The sequence below is a fragment of the Talpa europaea genome (genome assembly GCF_964194135.1).
Source record: "Talpa europaea genome assembly, chromosome: 10".
NCBI lineage: Eukaryota > Metazoa > Chordata > Mammalia > Eulipotyphla > Talpidae > Talpa > Talpa europaea.
The window spans coordinates 82,309,571-82,329,813 of NC_140077.1; positions in this window are offsets into that span (position 1 = coordinate 82,309,571).

The window sequence follows — 20,243 nt, forward strand, 5'->3', positions numbered from 1 at the left end:
CTGTGAAGCTATCCGCAGCCACTGCAGCACAAGTTCGACCCCAGCCAGGGAGCTACCCACACAGCTCAGCAGACCTCTCCTGCCTTACCTGCTGCTCACCTCAGCAGTGTATTTCAGTCAGTCTGCCCATTCTGTTCCCTACTCTTTTCCTGGTGAATCCTCACCCCCAGCACTTCTGGCCTGTACCCAAAAATCTGATGAGGATTGAGATAGTGATTTATAGTATACTTTCCTAAGTTAAGGCTAGCAGATTTAACTTTTAAGAGTGAATGCCAACTATAAAATGACTTCCAAACCACTAGGAGAGGTGAATATGGAAAGGAGGTCAATGAAAAACTTATTCCACTAGAAGGCAGAAAAGGGTTTACAAAATAAAAACAGAAAGCAGCAGCAACCAAAGTGTGGTAAAAAGATTATACAATGGAATATCAAAATCTATCTGTAAACACAGTAAAGTTAAATAAATTTCCATTTAAATGGAATGTCATTCAATTTCCTTTTGAATGACAGAGGTTATGGCTAGATAATAAGCAATCCATACACATATCATATTACACACACACACACACACACACACACACACACGTGCATGCGCAACACGTAAAAAAAAAGTCCAAAAATCGAAAGTGAAAGGATGAGAAAAGAGATACATGTATTTGTATCTATTCTTTATGCATCTATTAAAATAGCCTCAAACCATATAAAACATGAAGTTATAGAGTTTTGAGAAAATCTGACAATTCCACCATCATTTGAAATGTTAGCCTTCCTTTTCAGAACAAATGAAACAAACAAAAAACAATCACAGTAAGAATAAAGATTATCTGAACAATGCAATTCATAAATTTGATCATTTGCAGATTGTGTGTGTGTGTTCATGTTACATACTTAAAAATATATAGTATGAATTGTCTTCAAAATAATGGAAGTTACAAAATTTTATCATAAACTTAACCAGAGTCTCAACAAAAATACAAGTAATCACATAACATATGTTCATATCATAGCCTCTGAATAAAATGCAAAATTAAATCAAGATTACAAAATAAAGGCTAAATAATGCCAGAGACTGCAAGTATTACAAGGTTTGAAAACTTACATGTTGAAGAAAAAACTGAAAACTATGAAAATTTAAAATTGAGTGATAACCAAAACTCTAAAATTAAAAATACATGCTTTGTAAAGGTAAATTTATAGCCTTAAATACAGACATAAAATTAGAAAGACTGGGAAAAAGGAGCGAGGTGTTAAACTTCAAAATTTTAGAAGAAAATAAATCTAAACAAAGTAGAGGGAAAAGAGTGACATTAAACAAAGAACTGTTTGAAATAAGGAAACAAAATGACCAGTAAAATCAAAAATTAGTTTTTCAAAATGATTAATAGACAAGTCTTTAGATACCTAATACTGATTACCTGCAATCAATAGGAATTCAATAATTTAATATATTAGCATAATATGCTAATATATTTGAAAACTGTCAATTCAGTATATTTAGATAAACCTAGTATGTACTTAAGATTCACTTGATAATGAACATATTATTTATGCCACAACATCAATAATAACCAAGACTGAGGAGCTGTCCAGCTCTCACACATGGATGCTTTGTGTGACCAGATACCAAAAGCCTACAAGAAAGCAGAGATCCCTAAAACAATCCTTCTGGGTTTCTCCCATCTCTGGCCACCTCCTGATCTTTGCGTTGTTTTTGATGAGAGAATTTGACTCACTGAAGGATGCTACAGTAAGAATAGCCAATAAATTACATACATATCCATCACTCGTATCCAACATTTTGTCCCCAAGATGGAAGACTGAGTATGAGGTAATATTTACATGCATAATTCCATTTAATTCTCAGAGAAACTGTCAAATTTCCTCCCTTTACAACTGAGTAAAGAACCACAAAAAGATTCAGTTGCTCAACTAGTAATGGTTAAATCAGATCTCAAAATTAGTCCTGATTACAACCCCAGATTTTTGGTGCCTTGTCCCAAAGATAGTGTACCAAAACTAAGGTCAGGGAAGCCACAGCTGATCAGGATCACTGGGAATGCCTATCCCTGCTCTTATTATGATCATCCCCTATGCCAGTGCCCTGTCACATAGAAAAGTGGCATGGCACAGACTAGTCATTCAACTCACACTAGTTTTCATCTTCCCCTTTTTAGGTGAAAAAATAGAACAGAAATTAGTTTTCCCATCCATGAAAGGTGACTGATAGAGAGCCCTATCACAATTTCATGATAAAGTTAGACTGAACTCCTTTTATATACTTGGAGGAGTCAGAGATGAAGGACCACCCACTTTGAAAAGCTAAAATCATAATGCATATGCTTTAACAGTCTGCTTTCTTATTGTAAAGACAGTCTGGACCATTAGCCACAGACTCTGGGCCAGTACACCTCAAGGGGTACAGGAATACAGACACAACCAGCACCCAAGATGGTTCAATGTAAGTTGGCTCCAGACATTGAGAAGCACTAAACTAAAAGACTGAGCCTGGACACAGACCAGGCTGTGGTGTGAATGTCTCAATTCTCACATGTTTACATAGACAGAAAGGGTAAATGAGCACTATGCTGACAAATTATGCCAGACTTCAAGGGTGTGGAGTATCCCTTACCTCAAATTACTATGCGGTATTGATGCGCGAAGTAACAACTTGGAAACCATTTCAAAGGGGTTTCTCAAAGAAATGGGTCTTGTGTATCTACGTAGGCATATAAATGAAAAACAGAAAAATAATTACATTTGACACAATACAAAAGTTTCCTGCAGTTTTACCTTGACTCAGGAGTAGTTATAAAAATGATGTCCCAACCTGTTTGCGTCCATCTTTTCTTAAAATTGCCATATGGCCCTAAATAAGATCGTGCAGGAAGCATGTAACACGAAAGTTTCCTGTCACAACAAATACTGCTGTTCTCCTCACATCTTCACTTCCCTTCGGAGGAGATTATTTCATAAAAAAGAAGGTATTTAATCAGAAACAGTCTAAAGTACCAAATCTGAAGTTGTACACATTGAAATTGAACCTTGTATCAATGATATCAAGAAAATAACAGACATTAAAATATAGCTTTTACAGCTATAGATTCACCATTTGGTAATTAAATGGATATAATTTTGAATTCTGATAAAACAATGCACACAAAGCCAACATCTAAATCTTAAGGTGGAAACCCACCTAGGGGTTGGAATGGTACTGAAGGAAAAAACACCAGGGTTTATACATCAACGCCTTGTCTATATCATTTTCAAATGAGAAAATTTAATTGAGAACTTCTAAAATGTTGGCTAGTCTTGCCTCTATCTGAAAAGAAAAAGAGAAATATTCCAGACACTAAGGAAAAGTAGAAAGCATGAGGAAGTATCCAAAAAAAGAAAAAAAAATATGAGTAAGGAGTCCTTGGATCCTGAGGGAAGTGACTACAGAACACATGAAATCTTATTCAACCACTGTAAGAGATGACAGCCATGTGCACCAAAGATGGAAGTAGTAACCCGTGAGTATCAGGTTATCCTTCTGGACTAGGAGATAACCTTTTGTGAAATCTCCACTCCAGGGACTTCAAATTTTATTATTTATGCAAATTCTTTGACTTTTCATATAAAACTCAAGTTTCAAATTTAATGAGTTGACTATTCCTTTCTTCTATGTTTAGGATATGATCTTACAAGACCCATGAGAATTTAACTGAATCAAAATCCCAAAAGAGATATATAAGATCTTATATTGTAATGGCACCGCTGACTCTACAGACGACAACTGAACAAAAAAATAGAGTAATTCTAGAAAATTCAATCTAGGAAGTAGAAAGGTTACTAGACAGTACCTAATAAAGTACAAGAGATAGAATTCAGGTTAATGTTTTGATGAAACCCTGTTAAAGAGCTCAAAGCATTCCCTTAAGAAGCAGACTGTTGAACCTTGTCTTGACAGTAATTTTATTTGACATCACACAGAGCACAGAGGTAAATGACTATTAAAATCACATACCAACTAAAGGTTGCAGTTGATCACACTTTTTTTAAGCAATATCCTATAACATTAAGTAGATTTCAGAAGTGCATCATTAAAAATAAATGTGTATATAATACATTGCGCCCCAACTTCAACTCAACAAACTATGGTCTTTTAGCCATAATCACCACCTTCCAGTGAGTCACTGTAATGACCAACACAAAGGGGAGAAGAGAGGCACCCACTGTATCTCTAGGCCTTTTAGAAACTATGGAATTGTTCCTTTGGCCACATCCAGGCAAATCAGCAAGAGGGGTGATAATGTAGACATCAAGGGGATGTATTCAAAAGGAAGTGCCCCACACATTACCATGGCAAAACCAGACAAGTCTGTAATGTTACCTACATGCTGTTGACATTATTGTAAACAAGTAACTGGAGGGTAAGAATCTTGCCAAGAGAATTCATGTTCATGTTGAGTATATTAAGCACTCTAAGAGCTGAGATAAAGTGCTGAGACCCATAGAAAAAAATTATCAAAATAAAAGAAAGCCAAGAGAAAGGTATTCGGATTCAACTGAAATGCCGCCTGCTCCACCCAGAGAAGCATACCTTGTGAGAACCATTGGAGGAGCCTGAGGTGCTGGAACCCATTTCTTATGATATCATGGCATGATAGGTGTGCAGGGCAGGAAGGAAGACCTCTGGACTGCGTAAAAACAAATTACATATTTGTAAAATGGTAGCAGTCACTAAGGCAGATAATAGAGAGTAGCAGTGGGAATAGATGAATAAACAAGTAATAACACAGATATAGAAAGGCAAGAATGACACAAGAACAGAGGCTAAAAAGGTGAAGATGACAATGTTCGTGCAAGAAAGAATCCAAGAATGTACCCAGAAAATAGTTCAACTCAGACCTCAAAGACTGAAAAAGGCAATTTTATAGTAGGCAATGAAAAGGGGAAAGGAAAACTAGCAGCCAGATAGAGGACAATAAGAGAAGCTGTGGAAGCAGAAAGTAACTCTAAAAGAGGTTGAAACCACGGTGGGACAGGGGTTAAAGTCACAGCACTATCAAGCTATGATCAGCCATGGCAGCATGAGTTGGATCCCCGGCCAGGGAGCTGAGACACACGGCGCAGTAGATCTCTCCTGTCTCACCCACTGCTCCCCTCAGCAGTGTATTCTGGTAGATCCGCCTGTTCTGCTCCCCACTCTGTCTCTAGTGAATCCTCTCACCTCTGCCCTTCTGGCCTAGACCCCAGTTCTTGTTTGCATAAGTAAAAAATAAATCTTTAAAAAAAAAAAAGATTGAAACCAAATGGTGGCAGCCTTCTGTACTAAAGTGGGGTAGATGCACTGAACAAAGACTATTAAATTTCAAGAACATTAAGTTGTATCTGTAAGGCATATTGGCATGGGAAAAGAAGTAATTATGGAGAGAAGGCTATTCCAGTTGTGCAGGAATAGAGATCAAATAAGAAAAGTCAGGTTAAAATGAATATTGGTTAGGTTTATTCAGTAAAGTACCTTTAAAGAGTCAGAAAAAGATTCTTTAATGCACTAAATTATGAAAAGAAAATGAAAAATAAAAGCACACCTGTTGCAGGAATCTTCAAAGATGATCCATTAATTTTAAGACCTTGAATCTGTAATGACAATCAGTCAGTAGCTGAAGGTAATGCATGCTTCGAAGTAACAAAGACATTGTCATGAGTACTCTAGCCTCACACCTGGCCTTGGTACTATTTCTGTGTAGATTTTTCAGGCAACACATAAAAGGACTGCAGCCAGTACTTTTCATTTCACTTAAAATTCATAGCCATAGAAGCCCCAGTTGCCTAATGGATAAGGCATTGGCCTCCTAAAATTCATAGCCATACCTTTGAGCAATCACTAAGTTGGAAAGTATTAGGCACTAACTGTATAATGCATCCTGGGATCTAGTGTTTTTTGTTTGTTTTAAAGATTTTAATTTATTTTTGCATAGATCTGGGGTGTAGGCCAGAGGTGGTGGCAGGGATGAGAGGATTTACCAGAGACAGTGGGGAGCAGGACAGGCAGAACTACTGAAATACACTGCTAAGGGGAGCAGTGGGCAAGACAAGAGAAGTCTGCTGCACCATATGTGGATCAGCTTCCTGCCCAGGGATCGAACTCAGGCCATAGTGGTGATAGTGCTTAGACTTAACACCTATGCCACCAGGGAGGCCCTTTGGATGAAGTGTTTTTAAAACAGCAGGCCCCCACCTAGGAAGAACACTGGTCAAAATGTGCATTGTAAACTGTAGCTTCCTGTGGGCTGAACTGTTAACTATCAGAGCAAAGGCCAGTAGGCAGGCAAGGCAGGTTGCTGTCCATATAGGAGAGATGCCCTACATGGACAGTGGCATAAACCTCTGAAGCCGCTCTCCAGGGGGAGGTATGAAAAAGGGTTTACACCTAAATATTGTGTTGTCAAAGAACCAGCTGTTAAAGTAATGGCTCATAGATGAGGTTTCTGTCCTCATCTGAACATACTACAACCTAACTTGTATGGAAATGTCCTTGTTTAGTTGCTAGGATTCTCTGACTTGTTATGGTGCTGACTTGTAGCATTTTTAACTGCTAAGATAGTGCAATCTCTTTTTTTTGATATTTTATTTTTTATTTTTAATTTTTTAACTTTTATTTTTTTAATTTTATATATTTCTTACATCATTTTTCATTTTTGCACAATGTATGCATTTTCATCTTGGTTATAGTCCCCATACAATTCCCACTCCCCCTCTTGTTTTGATCCTACTCCCTCTTCCCCCACCCCTGTAGTGTGTCTCTGGTTTATAGTTGCTTGTGATTTTGATTTTTAATTTATTACAATTAGTCTTTCTCCTGGTCCCTTATTTAGGTTTTCTTTTTAACAAAAGACCAAAGCAGCACTACAAATTAAGAACATAGTAATGTAGAAAAGACATGTACATTACTTTGGAACATAAGCACACAGAAGTGCAGTTTCTTTTAAAAGACAGGTAAAGTCCTCCCTGGCAGCGCAGCGGTTGAGCGGTGGGCTGCAAAGCTGCCACAGTCTCAGCAGCACCAGTTCGATCCCCGGCCACTGACAAGAGTCCCACATGGCGGGCAGACCTCTCCTGCTGCACCCGCTGCTCCCCTCAGCAGTGTACCTCGTCAGTCTGCCTGTTCTGCTCCCTGCTCTGGTGAATTCTCTCACCCTCCCGCTCTTCTGATTATACCCAGTGCTTGTATAAATAAATAAATAAATCTTTAAAAAAAAATAAAAGACAGGTAAGATGACTGTAAAAAAAATAACAGTGACACAAGCAGGTATTTAAGAGAGAAATATGCAGAAAACGAAAAGTGACAAGAAAGTCAAAGATTTAGCAGAAGGAGTAATAAAGAGTATGACAGAATCTCTATCAGGAAATATCAAATTCATGGCAAAGGTATCCTGTTTCAAAGGGTTGTTTTATATTAATAAAAGTGCAATCTATAAAAATATGTCCCGAGTGTCTATATCAGATATCACAACATTAAAACATAACAAGCAAACTTTAAAAAGTTGAAAGAAACATTGTAACACAAGACACACCATCCTCAAGTCAAAACCAAATGGCCAAATAAAAACTAGGATGAAGAGGATTAATAAAATACAAATAAGAATAATTTGATACAATATCTAATTTTAAGCTCTACCACACTAAATGTTCTTTTTAAAGATTATACATTTTTAAAATATTTTAGAGTACCAAAAAATACTCAAGAAAACAGATAATATAATAAAGACCTAGTAAAAATCAATTCTAGTATATTAAAGAAGTTGTTAGAGGACATTTCAGCATAAAAGTGATATTACATATCTGAATGAATTAATGAATGCACATTTAGTTATGTGGGGAAAATGAACTAGATCTTTAGTTAAGCACACATAATATAAAAACAAATGAGAAATTAATAAAAAATTACACCTATAAACACTAGTAATAAAAACAAATGAATATTTACATTATGTGGGCTTGAAAATTTCTGCATAAAATTACCAAGTCTTTAAAAGCAAGATGATATATTTGGCTGCATAAGGTTTGAGAGCTTTAGGGGCCTCCCTGGAGGCGCAAGGGGTTAAGTACCGCACTATGAAGCAATCCACAGCCTCTGCAGCATGAGTTCAATCCCTGGCCAGCCAGGAAGCAACCCACATGGCGAGGCAGACCTCTCCTGCTTCACCCGCTGCTCCCCTCAGCAGTATGTTTTGGTCAGTCTGTCTGTTCTGTTCCCCACTCTGTCTTTGGTGAATCCTCTCACCTCCCACACCCCGGGCCTGTACCCCAGCTCTTGTATGCATAAATAAATAAATCTTAAAAAAAAAGATTTGAGAGCTTTACTGTCAAAATGTCGTAAAATTAAAAGGTGTGAGACAAATGGCACAAAATATATATTTGAAAAAAATTAATCTAGTATACAAAAAACTCTATTGTGTCACTGTTAATAACTATCCCATCATAAAATGGACAACCAACACACGAAAGACCAAACCAAAATACAATATTTTCAGTGAAACAAATTAAAACACATCAAATAGATGGTAATGAGTCTGTGTTCCTAAATAATCAGAGTGCAAAGCAGTTCAAGGTTTTGAGAAGTATTTCCTAAATATGAATCCAAGGGCATGAACTACAACTATCCCTTTTACATATAAATTTCACTTTTTCTAAGTTTATAAAAAAATGATTAAAATGCAAATAAAATTTGTTTGCATAACAAATTATTTCTAAAAATAAAATTGTCAATAAGCTAAATAGCAAATAACAGTAGATGGGTCGTTATAGTACATTAATAGAAGGAATATTGAGTAGCCACTAAAAATCTTGCAGAAAAATATTTGATCCCAGAAAATTTAAATTCTGTAATTAAATGGCTCTAGATGATACAGCTACACATATAAACATATATGCATATGTATTTATATTGTGTGTATTAACATACAAATTTTTGATGAATATAAAATGAGATGCTAGTGTTACTTTCGGTTTGACTTTGAAAGTATTCTTAATATCTTTTTATTTATACGAAATTATGTACAATAAACATGCAATCAAAAAACTGAAAAAAACTAAATATTTCAAAATACTGTTATGCTGTTTCTATGTCATGAAATATTCTATAGGCACTGAAAGTATGCTACAAAGAATTGTTTAATATGAAAATACTTGTGTTGAAAAAAATATCAGGTAAAATCATACAGTATTATGTAATTTTGCAGAAAAACAATGTACATATTCATATAGTCTTTTTTTTCAAAGATGTACAGGTATACACAAAAATATTACCAGTGGCTCTATTTGAATAGGTAGAGGTTTTGTCATTGCAAGAAGGTTATTAATGCTGGGTAGTTTGGTTTCCTGATGAAAAAAGGATTTTATGAAAGTAACTTTTATAACACCCAATTTGCTTAGTAAGACTAAAATAGACTAAAAGTCTGCAATAACTAGTTCTATTGTTTTCTCTAAGAATTATACTTTTTCACCTAAAATATCCAGAAATAAATGGAAAATGAGACTGATTAGTATCAGAAAAAGTCTGTAAAGACTCCTTGAGGAACATTTCCATTTTGTTAGCATGTTCATCTCTAGTACATGTAATAATTTCTATCATTTAGCAAAATTTGAACAGGTACTTTTTGAGTTCATGAACCAATAGGCACTGAGTATTTATAGGCATCATGGTAAACAGAGTAATTGTCCCAAGATGTACATCTCCTAAATCCTGGGACCTGAGAATATGTTATCTTATGTAATAAAAGAGAAGTAAGGTAGATGATGGAATTATTTCCATTTTTTTTTCTGTATGCATGATACAGAGAGAAATCTTTAGTCTTCTATTTTTAAAGATTTATTTTTATTTTTATACAAGAACTGGGGTACAGGCCAGATGTGCAGGAGGGTGAGAGGACTCACCAGCGACAGAGCAGGGAACAGAACAGGCAGACTGACGAAATACACCTCTGAGGAGAGCAGCAGGTGAGACAGGATGGGTCTGCCGCACCATGCGGGACCCCCACCGGCTGGCAGGGACTGAACCGGTGCTGCAGAGGCTGCGGACAGTCCCACAGCTGGCTCTCAACCGCCTGTGCCACCAAACAATCTTGATGCTTACAGGTAAATTGTTACAATCACAAAATTTAGTCATTTGATCAAAAAATATTAATTAAATATCCATTCAGGATCAAGAACCATGCTACGCCGGGAGGTAACAAACCACAAAGAATCAGTTCACACACAGTAATTTAAACTGTGCACAGTTATGACTGAGATGACAGTGATTTGTTTCAAGTTCTGACAAGAGACAGTGTAATGGCTACATTATACATACATGTATATATGTATGTATAACACCAGTTAAGCAATGTCTTATTCCAAAATACCTACTCTGTACCATTTGGTAGTATTTTAAGGATTACACTGAAAGTGTGAGGACCGTTAGTAAAGATTTTTTAATTTTATATACACACACAAACATCTACACATGTATATATATTTTCCATAGTGTTTGTTGAAAGCAGAATCAACCTCCTGAAAATGTCCATTAAAACTTTGCTATGGGAGGAATTCACTCTGAAAACCACAATTTCAATTAGCTGGAATGGGCTCATCCTAATCTTAAAAGGAGAGTTTAGTGTTGATCATCATACGGTGCTGATGGTCGCTTTCATGCTTTTTACTTTTTCTAAATGTGAGCTCTTCACCAGAGTTGGTGCCAGATACCCGCCTTCTGGAAGGAAGACTGAAAGTTCTGGGAGAATGAGATTATGTGTCTAGCTTCTAACATTTAGAAACTGGATTTTGAAGCAATTCTTGAAGAAGATTTGCTATATTCCTTCAGGTTCCTCATGAGAGTATCATTAACAAGGTAGAAATTGACTCAAGAGTCCCACGTGTAGAGAAAATATTCCAATTTACTATTAATTACTCAATAGGTTACAGTTAAGAAAGGAGACAGACTGACTCATCCCAGGCTCTGAGGCCTTGTTTTAACACTCAACATCTTACATCCAGGGAAACCCCTCAGTCCCTAGCAAATCAGGTCACTAATTCTTTCCTTGGGAATTAGAAGGCAGGGGAGAGAGAAGGAAGAGGTGAAGTGGACACAGCGTTCACTAAGGAAAGGAGGAGACATGGAACAGAGCAGCACTTCCTAACCTTGAGTCAAATGTGATGTTTCACTGGTGATTCAGTGAGGGCAATTTCATTGGAATAACACCTGAGAGGAAAAATCAAACATTATACAAAAATGAACAATCATGTAATATCTATATATCTATGTAGATATTTAAATAAATATATTTAATTTTTAAAAAGGACAAAACAACACATCTGAGTAACCATATTGGGTTATGTGGTCACACAGGTAGAAACGCTGAGGGTGACTTTCTCCAGCTGCCCTGCATGGTGGGGGGATCTGAGTTGAAAAAGGAGCAGTCCGGAAGAAGGGACCCTCCCTGCAGGGAATGGGATGGACCGTTCAGAGTGGGGAGGGCAGTGGCTGCAGGACATTCCAGACATTGACACACCTGTAACCAGCAGAAGCCAGCTTGAAAGAGACCTAACCAGTGTTTACATCAGGCTTCCGTTTCATCTGTAATGTCTGCAGAGAAAAGAAGGTAGTACCCCAGATATCAGAGGAGACCAATTTACCTACCCATAGACCCCAATGTTCTGCTTCATCGAGAATATTACATAGTCATATATGCTCCCCCATAGATCCAGCCTGAAACTGACAGAACTCTCTTATGCAATAAAGGCTGGCTATTATCCAGAAGAACTGCTTCCATTAGTAAATTGCACTAGGCTTTAAATCAGATTGTTTACAGAGAAAACAAGCAGGACTACACATTTCCTGCATGTCCAAGTTACATTATGAGTTTCATAGAGTTCATGTGTGCACCTACTAAAATGACACAGCTACACAACGCTAAGAGCTGACCCCAGCAGCTGGTAACATGGAAAGCTGCTTACCACCCAAGTGAGTGACTACAGCTTGTCTCCACTTCCCAACAGTAGCAAAGTTCTCTGGTATTTTCAGTCATCAAACATTTGCATGCCTTAAGGGTACTTACCAAGCACTGTACTTGGTTCTTGCTTTACATAGCAAAGGAAAAAAGCTAACAGCTCTTGCCCTCAATTATTTTTTTGACTAAAATAGAGTTCATCTCCTATTTCCTACTCCCCTTGGATTCATGTGAGCAAGGCTTTTTACCCACAGCACTGAAACTAAAAGAAAAAATCATCTAGTGATTTGCATACTCACTCAAGGCCCCAGCATTCTGGCTTAGCTCTTTAATAGCTCAAACCCCCTTTGAAATAGCACTGAATCTCTTTAAATCTAAAGGATTATGTTTTTGAAAGACTAGGATGGGAAAAATCCTTTTTAAAAAAAATCCTTTTAAGACATAAATCCAATAGTATTTTTGCTTCATTTACTAGAGTTAAGCTGTTTTATATTACTTACTCAAAATACATGTTTACCTATTTGTATAAAATATTCTAGAGACCCAGGTATCAAGTTATATTTTCTTTTTATCAAAATTATAAATTAATTTTAAATAACCTTTTGAAAGCATACTGATTACAGAGCAAGAACTGTTCCTATAATGCAACCAAGTTTTTGTAGCCTTCCTTTCATCCATTCTGCACAGCTTGAGTAAGATGACAATTGCAGGCAGTCAGATCATTTTTGTCACAAAGAAGAAAAATGGTTACTTTCATGAGAGAGAGAAAAAAAAAATGAAAAGGAATCAGTATCCAGCTATTCCATGCAGAGAAATCATACTTTTCGTCACACTCACCAGAAAGTCAATAATTGCTGACACAATGAGAAGGCTGAGAAAAAGCAAGGAGTAATGACAATGACGGAGGGGGATCTGCAAGGGATACGCATAAAGAAGACCAAAGCCTTGCACTGATAATGGATTCTCACAAGGCAAGGAAACATTTGTTGATGGTGATACCAAGGTCGGGATAAGATAGCTAAACGTACATTTGTGTGACCCAGACAATTAAGTTATGATCATGCCGTATTCCAGCAGCTAGTCCAGATGCCCTGTGAGGCTGGCAGATGTTAGGACAGTAGGGGTATTTTAAGGTTGGGATCTATTCCACCAGTGGTTGAACAGAATTAGAAAAGCTGTGACTAAACCATTTCTGTAAGATTATGAAAGAGTCATTTCTTTTTCATCTTCACTTTTTAACTCAACAGGCATTGGTATTATAACAGGAAATTTGAATGTAAGCTTAAGTTATTCAGTGAGTCATTCCAACAGTGAGCCAACTTAAGAAGTATTCTTTAAAATGTAAAAGAGTATGTAGGTACCTACAAAACATATTATGTTTGGGACATATTTGAGAAAAAGAACAGCGTCATTTTATTTACTGTCATATTTGAAATTCAACATAAATCAACTAGCTTTTTTTTTAACAAAAGCAGATTCTTATAAGACAAACTATTACTTAAAGAAATATTGTGTTGAGCCCTTTTACAAAAATGAAGACATTACATTAAAGAAAGTAGCACACATTTTCCCTCTGCATATTTGTACTTCAAATATTATGCTGTCTTGCTGTAGAACACAATTATCCAGGCAGATAGATTGATGAACAAAGTTCCCAAATCTTGTCTGCTCTGAACAAGAATAATACAAAAGCATTTGAGAAACACAATTTTTGGTTCCCCTATATTCCTGCTATAAGTGAAACCATCCAATATTTTTCTTTTTCCTTCTGCCTTATTTCACTGAGCATAATTCCTTCTATCTTCATACACATTGTTGTGAATGGCATGAGTTTATCTTTTTTGATTGCTGAATAATATTTCATTGTGTGTATATACCACATTATCCTGATCCAGTCTTCTATTTTTGGGCATTTGGTTGTTTCCAGGTTTTGCCTATTGTAAATAGTGCTGCAATAAACATAGGGGTACAGCTATTCTTTTGGATCATCAGTGTAAAAATAATAATAATAGTACAAAACAACAAAGCAAAAACAGACAATTACAAATCAGAGATATATTGCAGGGGAGGAGGAGGGAGAGCAATCAGAGGGAAGGAGGGAGGCGCACAGGGCACTGTGGTGATGGTGCACAGGTGCTTTGGTAAGGGAAATTCTATGGAGACTACACCTGAGGGGGTGGGGGGAAGCAAATATTGTTTAAAAATGAACAATGGTATAAAAAATAAATAAATAAAAGACTAGAAACATTTTTTTCTGTTCTCTTCATAGCCTCCAAAATGGTTAAAAAGAGTCATTTCCCCCAGTTTTTATAATGGATTAATTTGTTTATTTAGGGGCTTCCATGAAATACCAAATAGAAAGTGCATAGATTACAAGGCTCAGGGTATTCATACTCTGAATCGGCATTGAATCACTTTACTCATATACAGACACAAGAAAGCCCAATTTTTTCTTAGCAAAGTTTACACACATGGGGTTAAAATTTCTAAGGGTCTATAATCTGGTGTCCATTTGTTTTTTTCTTAAGCTTTATTTATTTATTTATTTATAGATGTGGGGGAGGATGAGAGGATCCACCAGAGACAGAGCAGGGAACAGAACAGGCAGACTGACTGAAATACACTGCTGAGGGGAGCAGCGGGTGAGACAGGAGAGGTCTGCCACACCATGTGGGACCCTCGCCGGCTGGCCGGAATCAAACCGGCACTGCAGAGTCTGTGGGCAGCTTCACAGCGTGGTGCTCAACCACCTGCACCACCAGGGGAGGCCCTGGTGTCCATTTTAGAAAAGAGGGTTCTCTTCAGGCATGGAGTGGCAGCCTTGATCATTTTATTTACAACTTGCATTAATACAAGAAAATTTTGGGTTTTGTTATTAAAACCCAGAGTGTCCTATCTACCAACACATGGGTCAAGCATGATACAGTAAGCAGAAACTCACTGAGACTCTTAGGCACAGCAGGAAATACAAAAGTCCAAGCCAAAGGGGGCCACAGGGAGAGCCAGGATGAGGTCCTGAAGCAAAACCTCCTAGACCCATGTTAGCCAGAAGCCCAGAATAAGGGTGAGTTTTGGACCTGTGACTCAGAGGCAGAGCCAGAAAAGTTTTCCTATGCCATCAGTTCGGATGAAAAAGATTATTGAAAAGACATGTTGTTTTGCCCTTCAGCAGGATTTGCTAAGGGAGCTGGCCTGGTCATATAGGTTTAAACCAGTGACCAGCTTTCACAGGTTCAAGTTAGCTCGTCCTGCTTTCTTTGACGGTAAACTCCTTCAACCATTGCCATCCATTTTCTCTCCTTTGCAGAGTTGAGTATCATTTTCTGAGTTCATGGCACCCCACATCATGGGTCCAGAACAAGTCCTCGCTTGTGTTCTGTTTCCTTAGATCCCCATTCTCTGTTGTGGGTGTCCGTAGGAACCATTCTAGTGTGTTTATATGAAGCATTTATATGTGTTCCTGAAATTCTGTATTTTTGCCTGTGTACATATAGATGTGATTTACAAAAACATGAAGTTCTGCTTTGTGTTTCCTTCTATTTTTACCTTCTCAATCCCAACAGTGTTCTGTCCACCTAAATGTCATATTTGAGCTCCATCCATGTAATTTTCATGTAGCCCACAGATCGAAATTCCTGCTTGATTCTCCAAAAAGCATATCTACATTTTAGCTATCCACTCTCCCATGAGTGACTCATCTCCACTTCACATCATCACAAACAAGGCTGTAATTAATGGTCTCAGACATGTCTCCTGTGAATCTAAGGAATGATGGGAATATTTATACAGAAGCAGAGAACTGAGTTATAGATTACTTAATGAGATATAACATTTATTAGGGCAAGGCAAAGCCTGGATGCCTAATCAGTATGTACTCCTACATAGCATGAAAAGGTTTCAGTATCTTTGCCTCCCTGAAAAACATGTCATGGTCCATCTTTTGAAATGCTGGCAGTAAAGGGAGTGTGGCTATGCTTAATGGGCTAGCATCAATTTTGTTTTGTTGGGACACAGCCCTGCCCACATGTGCATGGAATTATCTGTGGTTGCTTCATACTTTAGCAGACAAAAGTAATTATGACAGAGGTGGTATGACCAGCCAGGCCTAAACTAGTTATCATGTAACCCTTTAAGAAAAAGTTTAATGATCCCTAAGAAGTGATATTTTATTGTTGTTTTAATAGTCATCTCTTTGATTAGTTGAATTCAAGTTTTTCTATATAGATGGATTATTCCATTTTCCTTTTTTTTTAAAAGATTTATTTATTTATTTATTTATGCAAGCACTGGGTACAGTCAGAAGCACAGGACGGTGAGAGAATTCACCAGAGCCAGAGCGGGGAGCAGAACAGGCAGACCAACGAAATACACTGCTGAGGGGAGCAGTGAGCGAGACAGGAGAGTCTGTCACACCATGTGGTACCCTTGCCGGTGGCCAGGGATCAAACTGGCACTGCAGAGGCTGCGGGCAGCTTTGCAGCCCAGCGCTCAACCACTGCGCCACTGGGGGAGGCCCTCCATTTTCCTTTCTTATAACATATATACCCCTTTGAATTTTTTTCTGTTAATATGCAAGAATTAGTTACATTCTACAGAGTAGTTCCTTATCAATACCAGACATTGCAATTACCTTCACTACTCTATCAGCTACCTACAAACGGTGTACATGGTAACCTTCATGATAGGAAAGTCTGAATTTTGGTCTCAAAGTAACCACTGTGGCCTTATTGCTGGTGCCTGACATTTAAGAAGTCCTTTCCCACACAGTATAGATTGGTACCAAGTGTTTTGGGTTTTTTATTGAGCAAAATCCATTAACGCAATAGAGCACATCAGTCAATTTCCTAAATTTCTCAGTTCCTAAGGCTCTTGTTATTTGAACTAATTAAAATGGTTCATATTTGTTTTCAATTATTAACATGTATATGTGTATCTTAGCCTTGGTTGCAAACTACGACGGCATTCTGTATTGCAGTGGTCCAATACTATCTGTTAAAATTACAAAATTAAATGAAAGATTATTATGGCCAGCACAAAGGGGACCCCATGTATTCTATTATACCAACTCCTTAAATCAATTATTAGTGTCCTGAGGACCAACTCTATACCAAACTCAGATTTTCATAGAAAAGGCTGTCAAAAACATTGCTTATAATTTTAGAGTACCAAGTTCTATAAGTCATCAAAATTTTAATTCAATAATCAAAAGTGAAATTATCCTCTTGACACATGTAGACTTAGCACTTCAAAATTCAAAGCATACTTAAATTATGTTTTCCTCACTAGTTTTGCCATTTCTCTTCAACCAACATGAAAAACAATGATCCATTAAAATGCCTTTATCCAAAAACTTGGGTGGTCACAACTCACATGTAAATTTCTAAATGTTTTTATCTTGCATCAATTAGAGCTCTTTCACTCCTCTTTTATAATGAGAATGTGAAAGAGAAGTTTGAATGTCCCTTTTTCATGTTTTTATACCCATTTGATAGTGGGTAAACTCAAATACACAAACAGTTTTCCCTTGTTTCCAGTCTACCACAGCAGGCTGAGTTTATGACAGCAACAGCAATGGACATATGATGATATTAGTGATTCTAAAACAATCTGCCCTCTCCTTGCTCCACAATAATTCTTGCATTCCTTATGTTTTGAATACATTACACACCAACCTGATAATAATTAGCTAAGTTACAGATTCCTTTTAACTTGGTGTCAAAGTTTTATGGGAGCTTCATTTTGAAACATGCTAACAAAATGCAAGTGTAAGAAACTTTAGCAAACAAGTTTTGGCATTCAGATATGAAACAGCCAAAAAATGAAGAATTGTAGAAAATCTGAACTATGAAAGTTCAAGCGTTAACTGTCTAGATAAATTCTTTTTTATTTAATCAGAAATCATCTATTCTTCAATTAAGCATGTATGTTTTAAACTATGAGGTCTAAGAAAAAAGATAATCACATGAAATATGCCAACATTCATTCTCTGGTAGAGATTCTCTAAGAAGTAATCATGTGGAGTTTTGCAGAATCCACAGGCCCACATAAGATTCACAAAATTTAAAAGAAGTACCTCTCCTTATCGTCATTACTGTTCTAGGAGCTGACTAGCATAAGCTTGTGCTACTCCAAATCAGTCTCATATAACTTCTTGTCTCCAATTACTCCACATATTTTAGAAAAAGCATGCCTTTTGCTCTCCTACAGATTGTGCTGGGGGCACCAAAACTCAAAACCGCAATAGCTCTTTTCTCAGCCCATCACTCAGGGCATATCAGCAATGAGGCAACTAACTGCTGCACCTGCACAAAAGAAAAGTACAGGTTTTGTTTACTTCTTGGTATAAAAAGCAGTGAACCCCTGGTAACTTAGTTTTCTCCAGCCATGATGCAAACTTGCTGTATGTCCAACATCTTCCTGGGCCATACCAGGCAGGTCACTTCTGTAAAACCTGGGGCCGTGGAGGCCCAACTGAATATCCTGCTGCTCCTTCTGCTCATTGTATCATGAGCAAGAAAGCCCTTGGTCTCTGACCTGTTTTATTCTGTTTTACTAGCATCCATGAAATAATACCAGACTAGTTTATTAACACATAATAGGGAAAATCAAAGCACCTATCTGACATCTATGACAATTACATTTTTATTTTACTTTGAATTTTGGGCCAACTAATAAAATGTCTGTTTAAAAGCTTGAAAATCTGGAATCCAAAGCATTATGGAAAATCCTACATTTCTAGATATGTTTTCATTCTATGCTCATTTTTTTAACTTAAAAAAATTGCATACAGGTACAGGTTTATAAAGCACCTATTTTAAACCACATTCTAAATTTCTTTTCACCCACTTCCTCAATAGAAAAGTTCAACTTTAACTGGCTTTTTAAAATCAAAGTGAAACCTAAATCAGAACACTGAAGAATTTCTTTTCTCTGAATTTATGTGAGTCACAGAGGTACATACTAGAGTTCCAAGGTTCAACATTCTGCACTGGATATACCATTTAAGCCAGAAACATGATTCTTGGGGCAACAGTACAAGCTTAGAAGGTGGAAATGTCAGCGAAGGAAATCGATAAAAGACTGTTCATAAAAAAGAGGGGCTTTAAGACAGGCTAGGAAAACAAGAGAAAGGACACTTATGGAAGGTAAATAGGAAGCAACTCCAACCTTCGCAGGTGTCCACAAGGCTAAATGTTACATAAATGAAGTCTTGCAGAGCAGAATGTGTCAGGGAGCAATATGTCTTTCATAGAGGGAGCTTCAGCCAAGAGGGTGCTAAAGATGCATGGAAATGCATTAGAATTCCCAAATATTTTTTGTATTTTATACATGGTTACTATTTTAGCTCATTAATCAATAAATAGCTATTAAACTGCTACGATAAGGCAGGACCTGCTTTAGACTGGAGGTTAGCAAACTTTGAACTGCTGGCCAATTCCAGGCCATCACTCGCCTTTGTAAACAATGCTTTGCTGGAGCACAACCACCCTGAAGGGCCAGGCCACGGCTGTGCTTGCTCATAGGCTACAACATCAAAGTTGAGTGGAGACCACATGGCCCACCAAGCCTAAAATAGGTATTATCTAACCTTTATGAAAGCATCTTCCTGACCTGTGCCCTTGACAACAGATGTACTGTGTGAGCAAAATAAGCCACAATCTGGTCGGAACTTCCATTCTAGTGAGCAGCAGACAATGAAGGAGGATATGAAGAAGGATACAGATAACTTGGGAGCAAGTGGTCAGGTGCTGAGAGGTGCCATGAAGAAAAACTGAAAACAGGAGAAAGGAGATGGAGTTTTTCTATTAATATGAGGGTATCTGCTTTTTTGTACAAATATTTTAGGTAATTTAAAAATATCACTCGTAAAAGGTTGTTTCAAGTACAAAGTAGTGCTTTTTCTTTCTATTTGAGATTATAATTTGCCTTGATAGAACCAAACTTTGATGTTGTGCTTTCACTGAGAAAAACCTTTTACAGTGAAAAAAAAAAAAAAAACAGCTAATATTGAATCACTATTTAAGTAAAATTACCCTAACAAATATTGAGGTCCTTTTTTTACAAAAAGGGTTGACTTGTGACAGGTGAGGATCTAATGGAAGAGATCTAAAAAAAAAAAAAAACCAGAAAAACTAAATTTGTAATATAGAATCAGAGGAGGCAGGTGGGAAATTTCCTCTCAATTTTGTTGCAAATCCTCTAAGGAAAAAAAAAAAACTATTGAAAAATTAACATCTTAACTAAACAGCATTTTCTCTGACATTCTGGTCC